Genomic DNA, 23,579 nt, shown 5'->3' with positions numbered 1-23,579 from the left:
GGAAGATTGGCCCTGGGTAACATCTGTGCCCATCTTCCTTTACTTTATGTGGGACGCCTGCCACAGCATGGCTTGATAAGGGGTGTGTAGGTCCGCTCCCGGGATCTGAACCTGCGAACCCCGGGTCACCAAAGTGGAGCATGGGAACTTAACTACTACACCACTGGGGCAGCCCCTCTTTTCATTATTTTTAATATATTATTTATATGTGCAATATAAACAAAATTGTGAAAACCATATATATACTGATTTATATAATGCTTTTTGGGAAAATTTTTAATTTGTTTTTTGGAAATACTAGTGACTGCTTACTTCTTTACCTTCTTAAACCCTCTAGCAATTTTCTCTGACTTTTGTTCGTATATTACGCCAAGAATATTTTCCTGTTATTAAACATTTTTCAAAATATATGAGTTTTAATAGGTACGTAATAATCTACTCTGTGGATCTCCAGCATCATCCATCAATTCCTTAGGATAAGACATTTGTGTTATTTACAATATTTCATTTTTATAAATAATATAATGACCTATCACATATATTATTGTCCATATTATATCAATTTATAGTTCAAATGAGAGGCGTTGTCTTATGGTTTAAACAGTATTCCTGGGCTTAACCATCACCTTCTCATAGACACGGTCCATTTGGCACAGTAGCATACGGTGCCAGCTTGGAAAGCAAGCAAGAACACTCGCACACAGCTCACATCATTGTACATCCTTGCTTCCTGGGCAGAAAGTTGAAACACCAGAAAATCCAGGTATAAACCAGACACCAGGAAACTGCATGTCAACCAGGGTTCCAGTGTGCACAGGCTCTGTGTGTCCTGGCTGCATGACTATGACTGCCTCATGCTTCAAGAAGGTGCAGCCTACTGGGTTATCCTCAGCACTAGAAGTTTTTTGCAGGGTTATGTCGTCCAGATTCTCATTCCTGGCAGTTTGGGTAGTGTGAATTATCATGAACTCTTGCGCAAGCAGTGAGGATCTTGCAGTTCATTTATAGGAAGGATTCGACCAGTCTTGGTAGGGTAGAAATGGGGTCACAGGGCCAGCCCCGTGGTTTAGTGGTTAAATTCACGCATTCCAATTCTGCAACACAGGTTCGATTCCCGGGCGCAGACATACACCACTCATCAGCCATGCTGTGGTGGCAACCCACATACAAAATAGAAGAAGATTGGCACAGATGTCAGCTCAGGGAGAATCCTCCTCAGGGGAAAAAAAAAAAGAAATGGGGACACAATTGTGTGGGATTCCATAGGAAGGAGAGCTTGTCCTGTGAAAGAGTAGGTTAAAAACGTGTAAGAGCTTGACAGTATAAGATGATATTATCACTGGTACTTGTACTGTAATTTGATGAAGGTCATGGGGCAGGGGCATGCAATTTCATGGGCCTATCATTTTTTAAGAAGTCCTAATCCAGTTTTCATATTTGATGTGGCTCTCAAAGTCATTAGTGCAAAAGTTAAGGCTTGGGGCCAATTAACATTTGTATTATTAGAGATTTTAGCTATTTTGCTCTTTAAGAGCCTTTTGTTCTTCTCAAATGTGTCTGTACATCAAGTATAAAAATGATAGTGCAAAAAAAATTGTACACTAAAATTTACTGAGCTGTATTACTCTGAGACATTTTCTTCTGCCCTAGGTATGAAAATAGAGAGTCTCCAGTGAGACATTTTTAAGCTGTTTCTTTTTGAGTATAATTAGATCTTCTGCAAGAGAAGACTTTTGTACATTCACATAAGAAACACTTATTTACCAGATGGTATGAGTGGATCCATTTGGGTTTTTAAATTGAATGAAATTCATTGAAAACTGTGGGAAAGGACCTACAGGGTTGGCCTCATTGCCATAGCTACTTCACCAGGTTCCTACAGTGTGACTTTAACAAATAAGGCACCCAATTTATGTAAAATTTTGGGCAAGCCTGATTTATCCACCCTGCTTTACCCACATACACACAGTACACATATAAAACAGGCAGCAGTAATCTGAGGGCTGCAAAATTATTGTATAATATTCCCCATAGATTATATCATTGCAAAGGTCAGTTTGTTTTTTGTCCATTTTTTTCTTAGTTCAGGTTTGATCTAATATATTTTCTCTATCCTGAGGAAAAATATTGGGAAAAATGTTTTTATTTTAATAAGAAAAACCCACTCAATTGGAAGAGAGGCATTAAAGAGTAAAAATGTTGCTGTTTTGGCTACAGATAAGCCAATGTGGTTTCTTTCAGACCACATTATTAATCTCCTTCTTAAAAACTGTAATCTAAATATTTTGGAATTAAGTTTTTATGATATAGGTCCTGATAAATCTTATCAGTATGCATATCACTTATTGTAAAAAGATAATTTTAATCTTTTCCCAACGTCATACCAGAAAAATACAAAAGAAATAGACCATAGAGTATCTTAGAATTTTATACAAGTAATAGGCAATAGCAAAAATGAATGAGTAAAACAAACAGCTACAACCTTTTGAGGGGTTGCTTATATGTCTCATTAAGCTCTATTTTCACAGGCATTACTGTCAATATTTATCTTTAACGATGCATAGATTTACTGTTGATGTCTGCCTTTAATTATTATTTAAATAGAGAATTGCCTCTACTTTTAAAAGCACCAATTAAGGACATTGAAAACTGTGACCAAGTTAATATCAAACAAGCATCAAATACTTTAAAACTTTGAACCAGATTTCAAATAGAATAGTTTTTTTTTTTTAAAGATTTTATTTATTTATTTTTTTCCCCCCAAAGCCCCAGTAAATAGTTGTATGTCATAGCTGCACATCCTTCTAGTTGCTGTATGTGGGACGCGGCCTCAGCATGGCCAGAGAAGCGGTGCGTTGGTGCGTGCCCGGGATCCGAACCCGGGCCGCCAGCATCAGAGCTCGCGCACTTAACCACTAAGCCATGGGGCCGGCCCTGGAACAGTTTTTTTTTTTTTTTAAGAAATTTTTAATTTTATTTGTTTATTTTTTCCCCCAAAGCCCCAGTAGATAATTGTATGCCATAGCTGCACATCCTTCCAGTCGCTGTACATGGGACGGGGCCTCAGCATGGCCGTAGAAGCGGCACGTCAGTGCGCGCCGGGATCCGAACCCGGGCCTCCAGCAGCGGAGCGCGCGCACTTAACCGCTAAGCCACGGGGCCGGCCCTGGAACAGTTTTTACAGGTCCACATGTCCTAACATGCTCTAGGCTCCTGGAGAACAAATTCGTAAAAGAAATTAACACATTTCATTAGCCTTATGATATTTACATCATATTTTGGTAGCACTCACCTTTAAAAATAACCTTCAGAGATTTTTGGCCCATCTCCAGAGGCTTTACTTCACACATAAAATAAGGTAAGGATCTATTAAGTTATAGCTTTAAAAGACTTCAGTCTAATAAATTATATTCTTTGATTTCTGCTCTGTCAACACAAAAGAGCAACACAGAGTCAATATTTTGGAGTTATCTGGCAGAGAGTGTTATAAATGAGTGGAAGTGTAAGATAAGGTTCTGCCAAAATTCAGTCTGTCTAAACATTTAGTTTCCTGTGTGGACCTGATTAGGATCAGTAATTATTTTTTCCCTGCCTCAGGTTTGTCAGTACAGAAGCAACCTATTGTGATTCCCAGGAATGTAACTGATGTATATTAATTTGGTAGAGGCGGATAACACTCTATGTTCTCATTTTACACGTCTAATTACCACCTTTTTTGAAGAAAAACCACTTCTACCTGAGGATGTTGTGTGGTTGTACCCTTTGATCTTTTGATTGTGTGGCTGTACGCTTTGATCTTTTGATCGTCAGATTTGGGAAGAGCCTCTGCTGACCTCACAGGTTGGGAAGCCAGGGTGCTTTGGCCTTGCTCTCAGTCTGCCTGGGGCCTGAGTCCAGCTGCGCCCCTGTGGGGCTGCTCCTCTGTGCTTGCACTCTCCCTCTTCCATTCTAAGGCACAGCTTGTTTCACAGATGGCTCTGACTTTGTCCCCATCTCTCTAGTGGTCCTTTCAGATGTGACTGGTTCTGACTTTGTCATCATCCAGGCTGGGGCTGATCCTCTCACCTGCTCCTCCCCGAGACAGAGCTCCTGACACCCAGTTGATTTTGATGGTAGATTTCCCCCTTTGATTAACAGTCTCTTTTACCTTTCACTAAAAAAGGGACTGGCGGGGCCGGCCCCGTGGCTTAGCGGTTAAGTGCCCGCACTCCGCTACTGGCGGCCGGGGTTCGGATCCCAGGCACACACTGACACGCTGCTTCGTCGGCCATGCTGAGGCAGCATCCCACATACAGCAACTAGAAGTGTGTGTGCAACTATGATATACAACTGTCTACTGGGGCTTTGGGGAGAAAAAGGGAAAAAACGGAGGAGGATGGGCAATAGATGTTAGCTCAGAGCCGGTCTTCCTCAGCAAAGAGGAGGATTGGCGTGGATATTAGCTCAGGGCTGATCTTCCTCACAAAAATAAATAAATAAATAAATTTAAAAAAATAAAAAAGGGACTGGGGAGCTATCTCTCCTGTCTTTCCCCACTTTGAAGTCACAGAAGACGTGGTCACAAGCTCAGATCCCAAACTGACCTAACCTCCCTACACCCCACCTGCAAGTCCTCTTCCCTCACGGTGATTTGAAATCTTCGCACAATCTACACTTGGGACCATATTCTCTCAACTACAACCCATGAAGGCCAACCTCACTTACTATTATGTCTCAAGTAGAACAGCTACTTACTAAACACGTTAGCTGTGTTATTTCAACGCCATTTTAATTTATTACCTTAGATATATTTAATATTTAGAATATATATTTTATTTAGTATAAAAATGTTAAAACATAACTTTTCATACACATACACATACAAACACACTTGATCAAAAAATTCTGTATATATTTTGCTTATGCACAAAAGTATCTGGTTTTGTTTATTTTATCTGACCAGGTAAAACTTATAAAAGCAGACTATTTCACGCCTCATATTCTTTTTAATGCAAAATTTCTCAGACATATTGCATTTGAGCACCTGTCACTTTATTGACTCCCTCATGAGGAACCCAGCAAGGAGATAGATTGTGCTCATTCACAGTGACCTGGGAAATAACAAGGCCTACACACTTGAAGTAAGGAGTTAATACATATAGCCTCCTTACTAAGTACAAATTATTGACTGCTGCTGTTTTATCTTTTATAGTCATAAAAATGTCATGTTTTTATTAATTGACATAAATTAAATTTGGGACATGATGATTTGGTATTCTGGTATTTCCCAGAAATACCATTGACAGAAACAGTAGGTAACATATCTGAGAAGCAAACTTGAAGCAAATCAATCTACGTCTTCTCATCAGTTCCAAGCAGCAAGGTTGGATCCCTGCCCAGGCGTCTGTTTTAGTAGAGAGACACCAACAGTGTCAAGAAGAGTTCTGTTCACAGAGGTGCAGCATCTTCCTTTTCCCTCAAGCAATTATCTATAAATCTCCTCAGCATTTAGTACCAAATGCGGAACCACCATTTGCTGATTTCTCAGCTGGAGAACTAAAATTTTCTTTCTCCATACCAATTGTTAAAAAACTATTTGATTTTAGTTTTTTCGTATTGTCAGTTTTGAGCTTCTCAGAACTGTTTCTTTTCCTGTGTTCAGCTTTGAGAATGCAGGCCTTCTTAACAAAAAGCTGTTAGTGAAAAAGAATCTTGGAAATATAAGAAGATGTTCTTCCTCCTCTGAAACTACAAAAAAAGCTGCTACAGTTCTGCACCATAAAACTCTCCTTGCATGAAATGGCCACATTCCTTTCTAAGGCCAATACCTCCTGTTCTGTACTTCCTCTCTAACTTCTCAGGAACATTACTCCGGGAATTCTCATTGTTCTCTGTTGCATCATCAGTATTTCCCTTGGTACTCAGCCTTTCCTGTCAGCGTACAAACATGCTATTAATGCAGAATTCTAGAGCCATCTGGGGGTATCTGACAGTAGGCCATTAAAATCCTTAATCTATTAAATTTTTTCCCCTAGTTCGTTCAAGAAAATGAGAGAACTGAAATTCTTGATGTAACTGTGTTCATATGAGACTCAATCTCAAGATTGGGTCCCGCCCAACACTGACTGCGTTAGCCTCTGCATTTTAACAAATTCCCTAGGTGCTTCATAAAAGTTTGAAAACCACTGACTAGACCAGTGGCTCTCAACAACTGGATTCACTTGCGGAGCCTTAAAAAATCCTGATGTCCAGGGCACACCCCAGATCAATTAAATCAAAATCTCTGGGGGTGGAGCCCAGGTGTCAGTATTTTTTAAAGGTCCTTCCAGTGACAGCAATGTGCAGCTAAATTTGAGAACCATTGGAGTAGACAGACTTTTCCTTTTGCTGTGTGGTTGAGTGTTGGTGCAATCTCTTTAGAGAAAGAGAGGCTTGAAGTCATGATAATCCCAGGAAAAGATAGAGACCTTTGCTGATATCTTACATGGCATCAGCATGGGCTAGCCAAAATCTAGTCCTGACTTCCAGAGACATATTTCTTAAGACTGGCCCAGAGGAGAGCCAATGAGACTCAATCTCAACAATGAGAACCTGAAGAGCCAGACAAAACTTACTTCTATATATTGTCATAAAACCTAAGTATATGACAACAATAAGGAAGATATGTTCAGAGATACAGATGACCAGATGAGAAAAAGAAAAAAAACAACTCAGGGCAGATGGTGGCTAGTGGGGTGGCAGAGGGGAATAAGTACCTATCTCATAGGGTAGCTTGTAACGGTTAAGTGATGACTATTCTGCCTATGTCTATTTCAGTCAACCAAGAAATGGAGTGCCTCTTGGAACCCGCAGGAGTCCAAATGGTTTTTCAATAACCATTCTGGTCACTACGCCTAACTCATCTGAAATACTCAGTTTTAGTGAGTTAGAAAAAACAGAAATCAGGGCTGGCCCCGTGGCTTAGCGGTTAAGTGCGCACACTCCGCTGCTGGCGGCCCGGGTTCGGATCGCGGGCGCTCACCGACGCACCGCTTCTCCAGCCATGCTGAGGCCGCGTCCCACATACAGCAACTAGAAGGATGTGCAACTATGACACACAGCTATCTACTGGGGCTTTGGGGGAAAAAAATATATAAATAAAATTATTAAGAAAAAACAGAAATCAGACTTGAAGAAGGTTGTTAGCTTCTAACCCATTTCTTAGAGCTTGGTCTTGCTTAGAATCCCTGGTCCAGCAGCTCCACCACCCAATCCAGTATCCAATCTAAAACCATGCATTATATTTGTTTGCAAGATCCCTCAAGTCTCTTTTAATCTAGAACAGTCTTTTTTTTTTTTCATGACATTGACATACTAAAGAGGCTGGATCCTTTAGAATGGCTCATATTTTGGATTTTTCTGCTTACTTCCTCCTAATGTCACATAGCTTGTTCCCTATATTTTTCCTATATTTTCTATAAACTGGAAGTTAAATAATCTTGGTAATAATATAAAGTAATATTATGGACACAATATAAAATAATTGATGTCTGTTTTATGTAGCTTCGCATCAGGACAAACATAATTTCTAGTTGTCCCACAATAAATATGGCTAACATTGACCATGGAATTGGTGGGATTACAGCCTGGTCTGGAAGGATGGATTTTTACGTAGTGGAAATGGCTGAAAGAGGAAGGATATTTAAGTGTTTGCAAGAGTGACGGTAATTATGGACCATGGTTAAAGAGGGAAGTGCAGCAAGAAGGTACTAAAGGATAGAGAGAAAGTTGAGAGATCAGAGGATTAGAGATTGTGCAAAGTATGCAAAACTGTTTCTTACACAATGGTCTTGCCCTTTTTTTTTTCCTGAGGAAGATTTGCCCTGAGCTACCATCTGTGCCAATCTTCTTCTTTTTGCTTGAGGAAGATTTGCCCTGAGCTAACATCTGTGCCAATCTTCCTCTATTTTGTATGTGGGTCACCACCACAGCATGGCTGCCAATGAGTGGTGTTAGGTCCACGCCCAGGAACCGAACCCAGGCTGCTGAAGCAGAGCATGCTGAACTTAACCACTAGGCCACAGGGCCAGCCCTTGACCTTTTACAAGTAGCCTGGATAGCAGAGATGAAAGACTGTTGCTAATATTCACCAGTATCAGTGTTTTCTTCTTCTTTGGTGGCACACAGCTATATTACACTTCCCAGATTTACCTGCAATTAAGGATGATTCTGTGACTGAATTCTGGCCAATGAAATGTGAGGGAAGTGATGGGCACTACTGCCAGTTCTGGCTCTAAAAACCTTCCCAGGCACAATCCTTTCTGTCTTTTTCATGTCTAACTATTGAATGGAGAAGACTCTTAAGACCTAGAAAATAGTAGCACACATGATAGAAGAAGCCCAGGTCTTGGTCATGTGGAAAGCCACCTAACCAAGAATGTTCACATTGGATTGTGATATGAGCAAGAAATACTGTACTCTTCTAGGGAATTTGCTGCAAAGAGGAGCAAAGACATAGGGCAGTAGCTGATGGTGAAAGTAGTTTTAAGATAAGGTTTATTTAACAAATGGGACTACACTAGACTAAAGAGCATCTGCAATGCAAAGGAAACCATGAATAAAATGAAAAGACAACCCACCAGCTGGGAGAAAATATTTGCAAATCGTATATCTGACAAGAGGTTAATCTCCAAAATATATAAATAACTCATACAACTCAACAACAAAAAGACAAACAAAAAACAAACAAACAAACAAAAAATGGGCAGAAGATACACACAGACATTTTTCCAAAGAAGATATACAGATGGCCAACAGGTACGTGAAAAGATGTTCAACATCACTAATTATTAGGGAAATGCAAATCAAAACTACAATGAGATATCACCTTTACACCTGTCAGCACGGCTATAATTACCACAACAAAAAATAACAAATGTTGGAGAAGATGTAGAGGAAGGGCATCCTCATACACTGCTGGTGGGAATGCAAACTGGTGCAGCCTCTATGGAAAACAGTATGGAAATTTCTCAAAAAATTAAAAATAGAAATACCATATAATCCAGCTATCCTACTACTGGGTATTTATCCAAAGAACTTGAAATCAACAATTCAAAGAGATTTATGCACCCCTGTGTTCATTGTGCTATATTATTCACAATAGCCAAGACATAGCAGCAACCCAAGTGCCCATCAACAGAGGAATGGATAAAGAAGATGTGGTATATATATACAATGGAATACCACTAAGCCATAAAAAAAGACAAAATCATTCCATTTGCAACAACGTTGGGTGGACCTTGAGGGTATATTATGTTAAGTGAAATAAGCCAGACAGAGAAAGATAAACACTGTATGATTTCACGTGTGTATGGAAGATAAACACATGGATAAAGAGAACAGATTAGTGGTTACCAGAGGGGAAGAGGGTTGGGGGGGGGCATAAGGGGTAAAGGGGCACAAATATAGGGTGAAGGACAAAAATTAGACTATTGGTGGTGAGCATGATGCAGTCTATACAGAAATTGATAAATAATAAGGTACACCTGAAATTACACAATGTTATACTCATTATGACCTCAATAAAGTAATAAAAAAAAAGGGAGGTTTATTTAGAACGGGAGAAATAAGAACAATTTTGATGCTCGTGGATGTAATACACAGAGAAGAAAAAGCTGAGAAAGAAGGAGAGAGGGTGAATTGCTGGAGCAACATACCTGACTAATTAAGAGCGGATGGGATCTAGGGCACAAATGCTGAGTTTGGCTTTAGTTAGGAGCATAGAGAGGCCGTCTATTAAAATAGGAGAAAAGGCAGAGTATGTGGGTGCAAGCTGGTAAGTCAGAGGGAAAATTTTAATGTGAATTTGATTTACTTCTTAAAATCATTAATATATATCTTAAAAAAAAAAGAGAGATAGAAATGTATGGATGGATACCCATCCCAGTTAGTTCTGAAAAGCCTAACTCCAAGGTCAGAGGTAATTCCATAATATAGAAATACTTTGATTTGTTAAAATACTCACTTTGTAATATTCCTATTACAAATTATGCTGAAATGAAAGTACTTGAAACACAAATCCTTTTGCACATATTTAAGATAGTTTTCTGTGGCGGGCCCCGTGGCTTAGCGGTTAAGTGCGTGCGCTCCAATGCTGGCGGCCAGGGTTCGGATCCCGGGGGCGCACCGATGCACTGCTTCTCTGGCCATGCTGAGGCCGTGTCCCACGTACAGCAACTAGAAGGATGTGCAGCTATGACATACAACTATCTACTGGGGCTTTGGGGGAAATAAATAAATAAATAAATAAAGTAAAAACAAAAACAAACAATTAAAAAAAAGAGATAGTTTTCTGGAAGTAACACCATTTCCTCAAATGGCTTGCATGTTTTACCTTTTTTTTTTTTTTGTGAGGAAGATTAGCCCTGAGCTAACATCTGTCGCCAGTCCTCCTCTTTTTGCTGAGGAAGACTGGCCCTGGGCTAACATCCATGCCCATCTTCCTCTACTTTATGTGGGACGCCGCCACCGCATGGCTTGAAAAGCGGTGCATTGGTGCGCGCCTGGGATCTGAACCCCGGGCTGCCAAAGCAGAGCACACACACTTAACTTCTACGTCACCAGGCTGGCCCCATGCGTATTTTACATTTTGATAGGTACAGTTGTCCTCCAAAATAGTTTTGTTTGAAGAGGACAGTTGCCCAAGGTGTTTGGCTTTGATGGGGTTGGGTTGGGGTATGTTAGGGTAGGTATCAAGATTGATGCGAAAGTAGATATGACTGCAGAATTAGTTGTTGGTATTGGTGGGTGTTGAACATGGGTGGATCAGGATAACTTTCCCATATTAAGGCTTGCAGTATAATTGCTTCTGAGTTCCTTTCTGATGTTTCTCTGTTTTTGTCCTTTGATATTTCTGTTTGCATTAGACATTCAACTGCAAACCCATTAGTATCCTAATGGGTTTATTCCTCTGTATCTAGTCAGTGGTAAATACCACCCACAAAACTTTCAGCTCAAACCTCTGTAGTGATCTACCTCATCATCAAACTCATCATCAAGGAAGATCAATAGGGGTCCTTCCAACATATCTAAAAACTCTCATACTTTCCTGAGTAAAATATTATTTTCTCCCAGCTAGTGATCATAATGGCCGAACCATCCATATTTTTCCCTTTTTCCACTTCTGGGAAATATCCACAATCTATTAAAACAGAGGTTAGTCCAACATATTGCTAAAAGCTTTTGAGGGCCGGCCCTGTGGCTTAGCAGTTAAGTGCGCGCGCTCCGCTACTGGCAGCCGGGTTCGGATCCCGGGCGGGCACCGATGCACCGCTTCTCCGGCCATGCTGAGGCTGTGTCCCACATGCAGCAACTAGAAGGCTGTGCAACTATGACATACAACTATCTACTGGGGCTTTGGGGGAAAAAAAAGGAGGAGGATTGGCAATAGATGATAGCTCAGAGCCGGTCTTCCTCAGCAAAAAAAGAGGAGGATTAGCATGGATGTTAGCTCAAGGCTGATCTTCCTCACACACAAAAATAAATAAATAAATAAATAAATTTATAAAAAAAATAAAAATAAAAATAAAGCTTTTGAGTAATCATAAAAGATTACTGAGGGCAAAGATCTCATATTAGAACACTTATTAAACCACGTAGAAACAGTTGGTACTGGGTAATAAACACTACTTAATAATTTGAGTATAACACTCCTGGACCATGCTTCAAGCCTCTCCCATATTGTTGTACATTTTCCTCCCCAACAACAGCTTCCTCTTTAGTCTTTCTAACCATCATTCTATTCAACTACTTCCATGCTTGACATGTCTACTTAAAGATGGAATCAAATTTGAAATGCTCTGCACCGGATAAAAATCTATTTATGCTCAGAGTGAATGCAATTAAAACAAAGTGCCTTTATAGTGGAGAAACCTGACAAACACTACCTCAGCCAGGTGATCAAGGTCAACATTGACAGTAATGAGTATGTTGATAATATATACCTTTGATACCACGTGATAAAAAGGGCACTTTACCTCTGGTTTTCCTCCCCCAAACCGATAACCCAATTAATTATGAGAAAAACATCAAACAAATCCTGTTAGAGGGACATTCTACAAAATACATGGCCAATATTCCTCCATCAAGTTCATCAAAAACAAGGAAAGTCTGAGAAACTGTCACAGCCCAGAGATATTTAAGGAGACCTGATGATTAAATGGAATGTGGTACCCTGGTTAAATCCTGGAACAGAAAAAGGACATTAGGTAAAAACTAAGGGAATCTGAATAAAGTATGGGCTTTCGTTAATAATAATGTGTCACTATTGGATCATTAGTTGTGACAAATGTACCATCCCACTATAAGTTAATAAATAGGAGAAACTGGGTATGCAGTATATATATATAAGAAACTCTCTGTACTATATTCTCAATTTTTCTGTAAATCTAAAACCATTTTAAAAAATTAAGTTTATTTTTTAAATATTGTAGAAATGAGGAGCTAGATGATCTTACCTTTTTCCAGAGAAAATTTACTTTTGATTCTGGCAGTCAGAGTAGACTATTCCAAAGCACTGGTGTCTAGTCTGTTCTTCTGGTGGAGTCATTTCCTTTCAGCACATCCCATGGTGATCCTAACTGAGTTAGCAGGAAAACAATGTACTAAAATGATATCTAACAGATGTATTTACTTTCCCGAATTCTATGAAGTGCAGTTTTGAGTGTTTCCCTCTTCACTGCTTTCAGGATTATTCATCTTATACTGACAACATAAGTATTTAATCTTATTCCTTCATTTATTGATCTATTCTGGAAAAGACAGATGTGGATTAGTTTGTTCACTGCGTTCCAAATTTGTGACAATTTTGGAACCAGTTGTCATTTGCGGTGCTTCCTTTCAGATAGGAAATGTATAGCAAGGGGAAAAGGAGGGGGAATATTAGAGCTTTGAAGTAATAATTTTAACAAAATAACATTACTTTGTGAGGAATAATATTAAAAATAGTACTGTTTCATTAATTCTAAGATGCACACTTTTTTCACATTTTAGTAACTCAGAAATTGGGATGTGTCTTACAGTCTAAGTGTCATAGTTTATCTGGCAGCTTTTTATTACTTTCTTTGTGGTACATAAAATGAAAATCAATAACATATTAGAGTTGGTGAAATGTTACAGTATTAGCTAACATTGAGTAGTTATTATGTACCTGGCACTATTCTCAACATTTTTTTTCTGTGTATTCTTCTTTAATCTTCACACCAAATCTATGAAGAAGGGACAGATTGGTATCTTATAATAAGAATAGCAGTAAAATAGATATTAGTAGAAAAAAGTTCTCTGAATTTATTATCTGTTTTACTAAATCATTCTGGTGCTGAGGAAGTCAGTTCTCCTTTCTCGGTTAATCTCGTGTGTTTACACAGATTAGTAGTATCTGCTCACCCTACCACACAGAGTCATCAAATTAGGGAGATTAAGAAAAAAAAATTCTTTCTGCAGAGTTCTCCTCTGGGGTAAGCTAGTTATGAAAATTCTGGAAATATGTTCCTTCTTTCTTCTTTTCCCATTTTAGAAACATGCAAACAAATGTAACACAAAAACAAAAACATCAAAATATATTTCTTCAATATTATATGAACTCTATTGCTTCCTTTATATGGAAATATATTCTTTGTATTTGTTCATCATTTAAAAGGAGCAACAACAGCAAACAATCACATAGAGACAGAGATTGGATTGGTGGGTCCCAGAGGGGAAGAGGGGATGGAAGGGGGTGAAAGACTTGATTAGGCACGTGCGTGGTGATGGATTGTAATTAGTCTTTGGGTGGTGAACATGATGTAATCTATATAGAAATTGAAATATAATGATGTACACCTGAAATTTATGTAACGTTATAAACCAATGTTACCACAATAAAAAATAAATAAATAAAAGGACGAAAAAATTACTGAAAATTCTCCTGTATTTATGATACAGGGTATTTTTGTGTGTGTATATTATGATTTACACACACAAAAAACCCCACTGTATTGAGAGAAATAGGAGCAGAGCTTTTACTTGGCAACTTCTGCTTCTTAAGAGGTGACCTGTTCTTCCACATCTGAAAAGTACACCTGAGAAGAAGGATCATGTCTATGTTTGTCAGGAGAGATAGAGAGCTCAGAATCCAAAGTCCGTCAGTCACGTTTCCTTCCAGATAACAATATCTTTATCCAAGACTTCTATAGGAATCTTATCTTTTCTCTCTTGTGGAATCATCTCCTTTCTTCTTGGATCAGCCATTCAGGTTAAAAGGATGCATAGTTTTATCAAGCCTGATGGTTAAGTCACTGATTCTAGTTTAAGAAGCTCTGAGTAGGAAGAAGGAGCAGAGACTGTTGAAAGAAGAAAGAAAGCAAAGGAGAAGTATTACTTTAAAATAGTAAGGCTCCAGGGGCCGGCCCTGTGGCATAGTGGTTAAGTGCGTGCACTCCGATGCTGGTGGCCCAGGTTCAGATCCCGGGTATGCACCAACTTACCGTTTGTCAGGCCATGCTGTGGCGGTGTCCCATATAAAGTAGAGGAAGATAGGCACGGATGTTAGCCCAGGGCCAGTCTTCCTCAGCAAAAAGAGGAGGATTGGCATGGATGTTAGCTCAGGGCTGATCTTCCTCACAAAAAAAATAATAAAATAAAGTAAAATAGTAACACTCCAGAGTGAATTGTCACTGGACTAAATACACTCCTTAGCTGATCCACAATGGACTCCAGGGAAATTCCACTGAAGGTGGGAGATAGAGTAATTAAAACATTTGGCCCTTAGATATGGGGAGGCAGGAGATGATTAACTTTCCAAGGATACATAGCATTTCTTGGGATATTAGTCTTGCCTTTTTATCAGATTACAGGGTCCTATTTAGTTATTGCCCAGTCAACATTAGCCACTATGCATACAACGGAAGCAGTGAAAATGTACCCAGTCTAATGTACCGAGTATTCAGGATATGCCTGTGTCTCCTAGAAGGTAATTCTTAAAGAAGATTGAAAACAGGTGAAGTTGATCTTTGTTTTCCTTTTCTAATATGTCTGGTTCCAATTAACCTCCCAGAAAACCTCTAGACCCTTGTACTTCTGCTCATCAGAACCATTAAGACATCATTAATTAATCCTCATTAAGGTGTGAAATAATAGATGCTGTTACATACCCACAGGTATATGCCTATCAGACTAATGATGCGTTATTATAAAATTTCATTTTTATTAAGAAAAACCTGTATATACATGCATATTTTTTTGGGTGGCAGAGATCTGTAAGTCCTGGTACCCTTTGTGAAGCACAACACATTAATTTATTTAATGCAACCACGTAAATGAAGAACAGATTTACTAGCTGAAAAATATTACTATATTTGAACATAGCTGCTTATAAAAACATGGAAATATTTTTATCAATGTGAGACATGAGTTTTGCTCTTGGCTTCCTTGACACTTGGTTTTTCTCCTACTTCTCTGACATTTCTTCTTTGTCTCCTTTGCAGCCTCATCTTCTGCAGTGTAACTCAGAAAGTCTTCATCTCCTTTAATCCTTTAACCTAATACATTCCAAGCTGGAATTTTAAAAATTTAACATTGAACTTTTTCTTCTTCTCACTGTTTACTCTAGTATATAGCATATACACCACCAACCCATCTTTGTGTTCTCTGTTGTGAAAGACAACTCCTGCCATCTGGTCATGCATTCAGAAAGTTGGACGCTGTCCTAGAAACCTCACTCACTCTCTCCAACCTCCAGTTCCAATCTATCACTAAGTCATGTGGACTTAACCTCAAAAACATCTCGTGAATTTTTCCACATCTCTCCATCTCCACCCCATCGCTGGTCTAAGCTACCATTAGTTCTTTTGAGGAATGCCCTAAAATCCTCCTAATTGATCTACTCACATCACCTCTTGCCCCTCTCCAACAAATTCTCTCCTTTTAACCCAGAAATAATTGAAAATATAATCTGATCTAGTCGCCACATTGCTTTTGCATTAAAACATTTTACGTTTACTTGTATTTAAATTAGTATTCAATTTGTTGTGGTTGTAAGTTTTTAAAACTTAGTTTCCTTAAAACTTTAATCTCAATTTACAAGTCATCTTATATATTTATAATTCTAATACTTTCTGTGATAAAATTTAAAACACTCACTTTCACTTGCTCTTTGAGTAATGCTTAATTAGCTTTTTTTAAATTTTTATTTTTGGGGGGTGAGGTGCCCTCACGTTAATTGCCCCATCCGAGTCCCTGTCTTTTCTCTGCCTGCTGGATAGCCAGTAACGCCCACTCCGTAACTACCCAAAATGTCTAGACATTGCCACATGTCCCCTGGGGAAAAAACTGCCCCTGGTTGAGAACCACTGCTCTAGTGGTATTAAATATCACTTTCCTGGCTCACGCTGCACCTGAATCTCTGTCTGGAATGCTGATTTCCCTCAACAGTCCCCTCTACTCCCTTTCATCCGGATCAACCAGACTTTTAACACTATAAACTGCTTCTCTATTTGGTCCTAGGATTAGAAAAGGTGAATACGTTTTTCAGCTGGTGGAAGGTGGCAGTTGAAGAATAGACAAACTCTTTTAATTTCTGAGAAGGAGGATTCTTGGCAGAACCTAATAATCTCAGGAACAGATGAGATGAGATCTTGTGGTGTCAGCTCGTCACTAGCGTAGATAAGATAGCGCCCGCCTACCCCATCTTCTGATTTTCAAACACTCGTTTTAGAAGTTGGCCCAGGGAGTGAGTCTGTATAGCATGATTTTTAACAGTCAGATCTGGTTTTAGTTTCTCTACTTCCTAGCTATGTGACTTAAAACAAATGTTAGGTTTTTCTTAGATTTAATTTCCTCATGTGTATAATGGGCATCATAATATTGACTACACAAAGTGTCACATATGAAAACGTCATCTAATTTTTAAAAAACTTTTCTGGACTCACCAGTAGAAAATGTTCAACATCAAATGACTCTTCTACTTAAAAAAAAATAAAAAAGCCCTGTTTCCAGACAGTTAGTGCCGGAGAACTATGACCACCACCCACGACTATAACTTTGTTCTTAACTTTTATCCACAGCGTGTGTGTGTGTGTGTGTGTGTGTGTGTGTGTGTGTTGGGTGAAAATGTTTCTATAGTCAGATCACATACTGCTGTTCTGTTAACAAAGAATGAAGTGACGAGATGGTTCATGCAAAAGAAAAGAAAACAAAAGCTGAATGTGTCCTTTAGATGAACATATCTTGAATTTTTACCCAGCTCAAACACAGGTGTTTTGATCAGAAGGTGATTTTCCTCCTCTTAGAGCAGATATTTTAATTGTCTTGTGCACAATTTAGCCCTCATCCCAAGGACGGTTTGCAGCACTGGTGGAGGCAGTGGTGGGAACATTTCTCTTTAATAAAAAATCATATTTTCACTTGGCCATTTGGGCCTCTCTGCTGACTCATTTCCTGCCTTGTGGACAAGCTCCCTGGTAAACATCACGTTTCTCTTGGATAGGAGTGAAAGATGGTGTCTAGTCATAGATGTCACAGGCATGAAGAAGGCTTCACTTTTAAGTTCTCTCTGGGTGCGGACCCTGAAAACTAAATAAAATCCCTGCTTCTCTGCTATGTGCACAACTTACCCTAGCTTTCCTATGCCTGGGAGCTGGATCTACCTGGATTTGAAATTCCTACCAGGTTAGACGCATTAGAGTCAGAAACTTTGCTGGTTTCAATCACGAAGGTCCCCTTGCATTCTCTTTTAAGTCTATCAGAAGAATCTGGAACTGAGGTGCATTTAGCGCTGGTCCTCTAGCAAGTCGTACATGTCACAAAGGCTCCATCTACTGCCAGGAAGAGGAACAGCACGTCATCCTTCACAGTTTAGACCAATGTCAGCGGCGATTGGGAACTATCTACCTCCTTCTGTGGCTGTTCGATCAGCATCCTCCCGGAGTGAGGACTGAGTGAGTACCATTTGCGGCTCAGTGTTTGTTTATATTTTAAGTTTGTGGCTGCTGTTATATTAATAATACTCCAATCTATTTTTTTTCATTTGTGAAAAGGTTTTACTTAGAGTCAATTAAAAATACACATGTAACTTCAGATTTTTTCCTTCTTCAGACATTATTTGTATGGTATGGTTACCTAGGAATTTTTTCATTTTTATATAAGTTTTCAAAGTTATCTGGGTAAGGATTTACATAATATTCTCATACTTTTTTCATCTTGATTGAGATATAATTGACAGATAACATTGTGTAAGTTTAAGGTGTACAATGTGATGATGTGATACATGTATATATTGCAAAAGGTTTACCACAATAAAGTTAGTTACATCCTTCACCTCACATAATTACCATTTTGTTGTTCTTGTTGTTATGGTGAGAGCATTAAAGCTCTACTCTGTCAGCAACTTTCAAGTATACAACGTAGTATTATTAATTGTAGTCGCCATGCTGTACACTAGATCCCCAGAACTTATTCATCTTATAACTGAGTTTGTTCCCTTTGAACAACATCTCCCTATTTCTCCCACCCCTCAAGTCCCTGGCAACCACCATTCTACCCTCTGTTTCTGTGAATTTGACGTCTTTAAGTTTCCACGTATAAGTGAGATCATACAATATTTATCCTTCTCTGTCTCAATTATTTCACTTAGCGTAATGCCCTCAAGTTCCATCCATGTTGTTGCAAATGGCAGGATATCCTTCTCTTTTAATGGCTGAATAATATTCCATTGTGTGTATATGTATATATATACACCACATTTTCTTTATCCATTCATCTGTCAGTGGACACTTAGGTTGTTTCCACGTCTTGGCTATTGTGAATAATGCTACAATGAACATAGAGGTGCAGATATCTCTTCAAGATAGTGGTTTTATTTCCTTTGGATATATACCTAGAAGTGGGATTGATGGATCATATGGTAGTTCCATTTTTAATTTTTCGAGGAACCTGCATACTGGTTTCCATAGTGGCTGCACCAATTTACATTCCCACCAACAGTGCACAAGGGCTCTCTTTCCTCCAAATCCTCACCAGCATTTGTTACAGCTTGTCTTTTTGATAGCAGTCATTCTAACAGGTGTGAGGTTCTCTTATTATATTTTTAAAGTTTGTAAATAGAAATGTCATGTGTTTTCAGTCCTAAAATCAGAATTTGTGCCTTATCTTTTTTTATATATATAATTAATAGTCTTTCTGCAGTTTTATCAATTTTATTAGTCCTTTTGGAGAAACAGTTTTTTACTCTTTCTTTTTTTTTTTTTTTGTGAGGAAGATCAGCCCTGTGCTAACATCTGCCAATCCTCCTCTTTTTTTTGCTGAGGAAGACTGGCCCTGGGCTAACTCTGTGCCCATCTTCCTCTACTTTATATGGGATGCCGCCACAGCATGGCTTGTCAGTTGGTGCGTCGGTGCACGCCCGGGATCCGAACTGGCGAACACCGGGCCACCGACGCGGAGCGCACGCACTTAACCGCTTGCACCACTGGGCTGGCCCCTGTTTGTTTTCTTTATTGGGTTGGCTTGCCATATCATTAATTTTCTTTTTTTAATTTTTTTAAATTTTATGTTTGTAGTTAAAATATATATAACAAAATTTACCATCTTAACTATTTTTTTAAATGTTCAGTTTAGTAATGTTAGGTATAGTCACACTGTTGTGACTCCAATCTATTTTTAATTCTAATATCAAAGTAGGCAACTAGGATATATTCTCTTTGGTTCAATGCCGTCTTGGCAGTGGTCCTCACTAAGTCATCAGAATCATTGCAAAAGTGTAAGTTCATTTATGGACACTGGTAAATCACATTTATATCACTGTCACACTCCTCCTGTCTCAATCACATGGAATGTGCTGGGTTTGTTTCCATTTTTTTTTTTTTTAATAAAGATTTAATTTATTTATTTATTTTCCCCCCAAAGCCCCAGTAGATAGTTGTATGTCATAGCTGCACATCCTTCTAGTTGCTGTATGTGGGACACAGCCCCAGCATGGCTGGAGAAGCGGTGCATTGGTGCGCGCCCGGGATCTGAACCCCGGCCACCAGCAGCGGAGCGCGCGCACTTAACTGCTAAGCCACGGGGCCGGCCCACTATTGTTTTTTTTTATTGTAGTAAGAACACTCCATTGTTTTTAAATATACTCTCAGGGGGAGAAAAACATGTCCTCTATTAGGCTCGGTATTTCATAGGAGTGGTAGCATTTAAATCTATCAACATATAATCAAATGCTGTTAACATAAAGTTTGCATTCCCCTTTAAGTAAATGTATTTCATTTTATTGTAGAAAATTTGAAAAATATAAAAAGAATGAAGAAAGTAAAAGTAAATAAATAATAAAATAATAATTCAATCACGTGAATTGAGTTACCATGAATGTTTTCTTTCCCTCTAGCCTTTTAAAATTTTCTCTCCTGGGCCAGCCCCGTGGCTTAGTGGTTAAGTGCGCGTGCTCCGCTACTGGTGGCCCGGGTTCGAATTCCGGGCGCACACCGACACACCGCTTCTCTGGCCATGCTGAGGCCATGTCCCACATACAGCAACTAGAAGGATGTGCAACTATGACATACAACTATCTACTGGGGCTTTGGGGAAAAGAAAGGAGGAGGATTGGCAATAGATGTTAGCTCAGAGCCGGTCTTCCTCAGCAAAAAGAGGAGGATTAGCATGGATGTTAGCTCAGGGCTGATCTTCCTTACCAAAAAAAAAAAAAAAAATCAAAGTACATGAAAACACTACTTCAAAAAGATATATACACTCCTATGTTCATATCAGCATTGTTCACAATAGCCAAGATTTGGAGGCAACCTAAGTGCCCATCAATAGATGAATGGATAAAGAATATGAAATATACACATACACTGGAATACTACTCAGCCATAAAAAAAGATGAAATCTTGCTATTTTCAACAACATGGATGGATCTTGAGGGTATTATGCTAAGTGAAATAAGTCAGGCAGACAAAGACAAATACCGTATGATTTCACTTATATGTGAAGATAAACAACCAAGCAAACACAGATACAGAGAACAGATTGATGGTTACCAGCAGGGAAGGAGGTTGGGGAGAAGGCAAAAGGGGTAAAGGGGACAATTGTACGGTGGACTGGACTTTTGGCGGGGACCATGATGTAGTCTCTACTGAAGGTGAAATATAATGATGTATACCTGAAATTTATACAATGTTATAAATCAATGTTCCCTCAATAAAAAAGAAAAAAAAAAGCTCATATTTGGATCTTGGGAACAGGTGGGCTGTCTGTCTGCAGTGAGGCAGAAGTGAGCCACCACGTCCCTGCCCCATGCCTCTCTGTGCCCCTGGATGCTCTTAGCTGAATGTCCCAAGGGGCCGAAAGCATTTACTTTGAAAAAATTAGCATTCAAAGCAGGCCCAAGCCACCTGGATACCACAGCTGGGAATAATGGAATAGGACCGTGGTTCTATTTTGTTGGCTTTTGCAAGGGAGGCCATGATTAAGAGGGACAGCTTGGGGGCATTTGTATTTTACTGCTAGAGATGAAATTCTTGGACCCACAGATGTAAAAAAAATTTGTGAATAAAAAAGAAAAAAAAATTTTCCCTCAATGTATGTAAATGATGTTTGCATGGCCACACACATTTTAGAGGCATCATGGGAACCTTAGAGAAATAGCTGAGATTCTGTCAGGTGCATCTGAAGCATCTCCTCTATACCAGCAGTTTCCAAACTTCAGGAAAATCAAAATCAGAATCACTTGGAAGGCTTGTTAAAACACAAATTGCTGGGCTCCACCCCTCAGAGTTCTGATTTAGTAGGCCTGGGGTGGGGCCCGAGAATTTGCATGTCCGACAAGCTCCCAAGTGTCTCACGCTGCTGGTCCAGGGACCACCATCAGAACCATTGATCTGCACCATTCATCTCTAGCCAAAAAGGGTGTGTTCCAGAGTCAGGCAGAATTATGCAGTTGTCCTCATGGTTTAGTAGAACAGTGTATTTTGCATTCAGACCAGTACCCAGTGTCTTTCCCATTACTAAATCAGGGAATTTTCTCAGGAAACTAGATGAGGAGCTTTCAGTAGGGAACGAAGTTCTTCAAAGACTTTTTCTTCTTCTCTCATTCAGACCTTAGATTGAAGGTATTACAAAGTTTTTCTTCTCCGTTGAAAATAGCTCCTTGTCATCAAACCACTGGGATAGTCTCGCTATTAAATGATCTTAGGGGATTTGTGTTGTAGTAATTCCTTAGACAGAAGCTACCAGCCACCAGGCACTTTTCACCAGCCTATGTGAAAATACCTCATCAGTATTTCTACTTGTTATTGGGGGATGGGGACGGTTTTAGGGGGGTGGGGAGGATTGGAGCCAAGCAACTCTTAACAGAATTTGAGGAGCTGACCAGAATGTTTAAGAAAAGATCCCTATATGGCAGACCTTTAAGATCTTTCACTAGATTTGTCTCATTGTAGCCAAGTGCTGTGTCTTTTTCAGAACTTGCAAATGCAGGAAAACCTCTGTGTTCACTAGAATGTGGGGAGTGGGAGCAGTTTTGTTTTCTGTTGTATCGTTCTAGAACAATGCCTGGCACATGATAAGTGCTTAATAAATATTTGTTAAGTGAATAATTAAAACCTAAATTTTTTAAACAGTAAAAATTTACGTTAGCATAGTCCCAGCTATCAGTGTGTTCCATTTTAACTCTCAATTGCTGTTGCTCCAGAGCTTATAATTCTATGGATTTCAAACTGCAGACAAACAAAGCATGACCCACTCTCCCTAAACAATCAGCTTACCCATTTATTTAACTCCTACTGGGCGTGTTATGTGGAGAAGCAGGCTCAAAAACCATGTGTATTACCAGAGGGCATGTTATTAGGCCTATTCCCATGTTACATGGTCTTCTCTTAGAAAGAAAAGGAAGGAAAACATACTCAAAAATTTCTATGTCTACCCACTAACCCGACACTCTTACTAGATTCGTACTGAGTAGACTAATTCTCTGAATCAATGTGTTTCTGAGAAAATTCAGAAAATTGAGTATTAGCATTTGGCAAGATTTTCCTTTGATGCTGAAGAGGTTCAGAGACACCTTTTCTTTGTATTAGCCATCAGTGTTTTAAAAATTATTTGCTTTTTCATTTATTTATTGCTTATAAGACTCTCACTAGCCAGAGAAACACAAAACCTTCTATTTCTGTTTCACACGTAGATGAATGTTATCCTTAAATATCTGCATAGGTGGACACAGAGATGCCACACGTCAAGAATCTCAGCATCCTAGAGCTGAGCCCTTGAATTGAGCCATCTCCAAATTCATGATATTGCATGATCCTTCTAGCTCTGTCACCCTATCAAACTCACTCTATCTTGAGTTCCTTATCACCTTCATGTCTTACAGACTGTAAGATCCTCCTAGTCTCTCTTATTTCCTTAACCAGTCTGCATCCCAGAGTTGACCCTCTGAACCTTTTACCAGTAGCATTACTTATTTTGCATCTCTGTCTTTCCATCCCACCTGCCTAACAAATCTTAAACCCTGGACAAATGAATACTACAATCCAAAGTTTCACAACTACTCTTGTTTAGTTTAGAACTGTTAGAGAAAATCATGTCACACTGAAGAATTA

This window comes from Diceros bicornis, chromosome 17, assembly GCF_020826845.1.
Source record: "Diceros bicornis minor isolate mBicDic1 chromosome 17, mDicBic1.mat.cur, whole genome shotgun sequence".
Lineage (NCBI taxonomy): Eukaryota > Metazoa > Chordata > Mammalia > Perissodactyla > Rhinocerotidae > Diceros > Diceros bicornis.
This window is presented reverse-complemented; position numbering follows the sequence as displayed.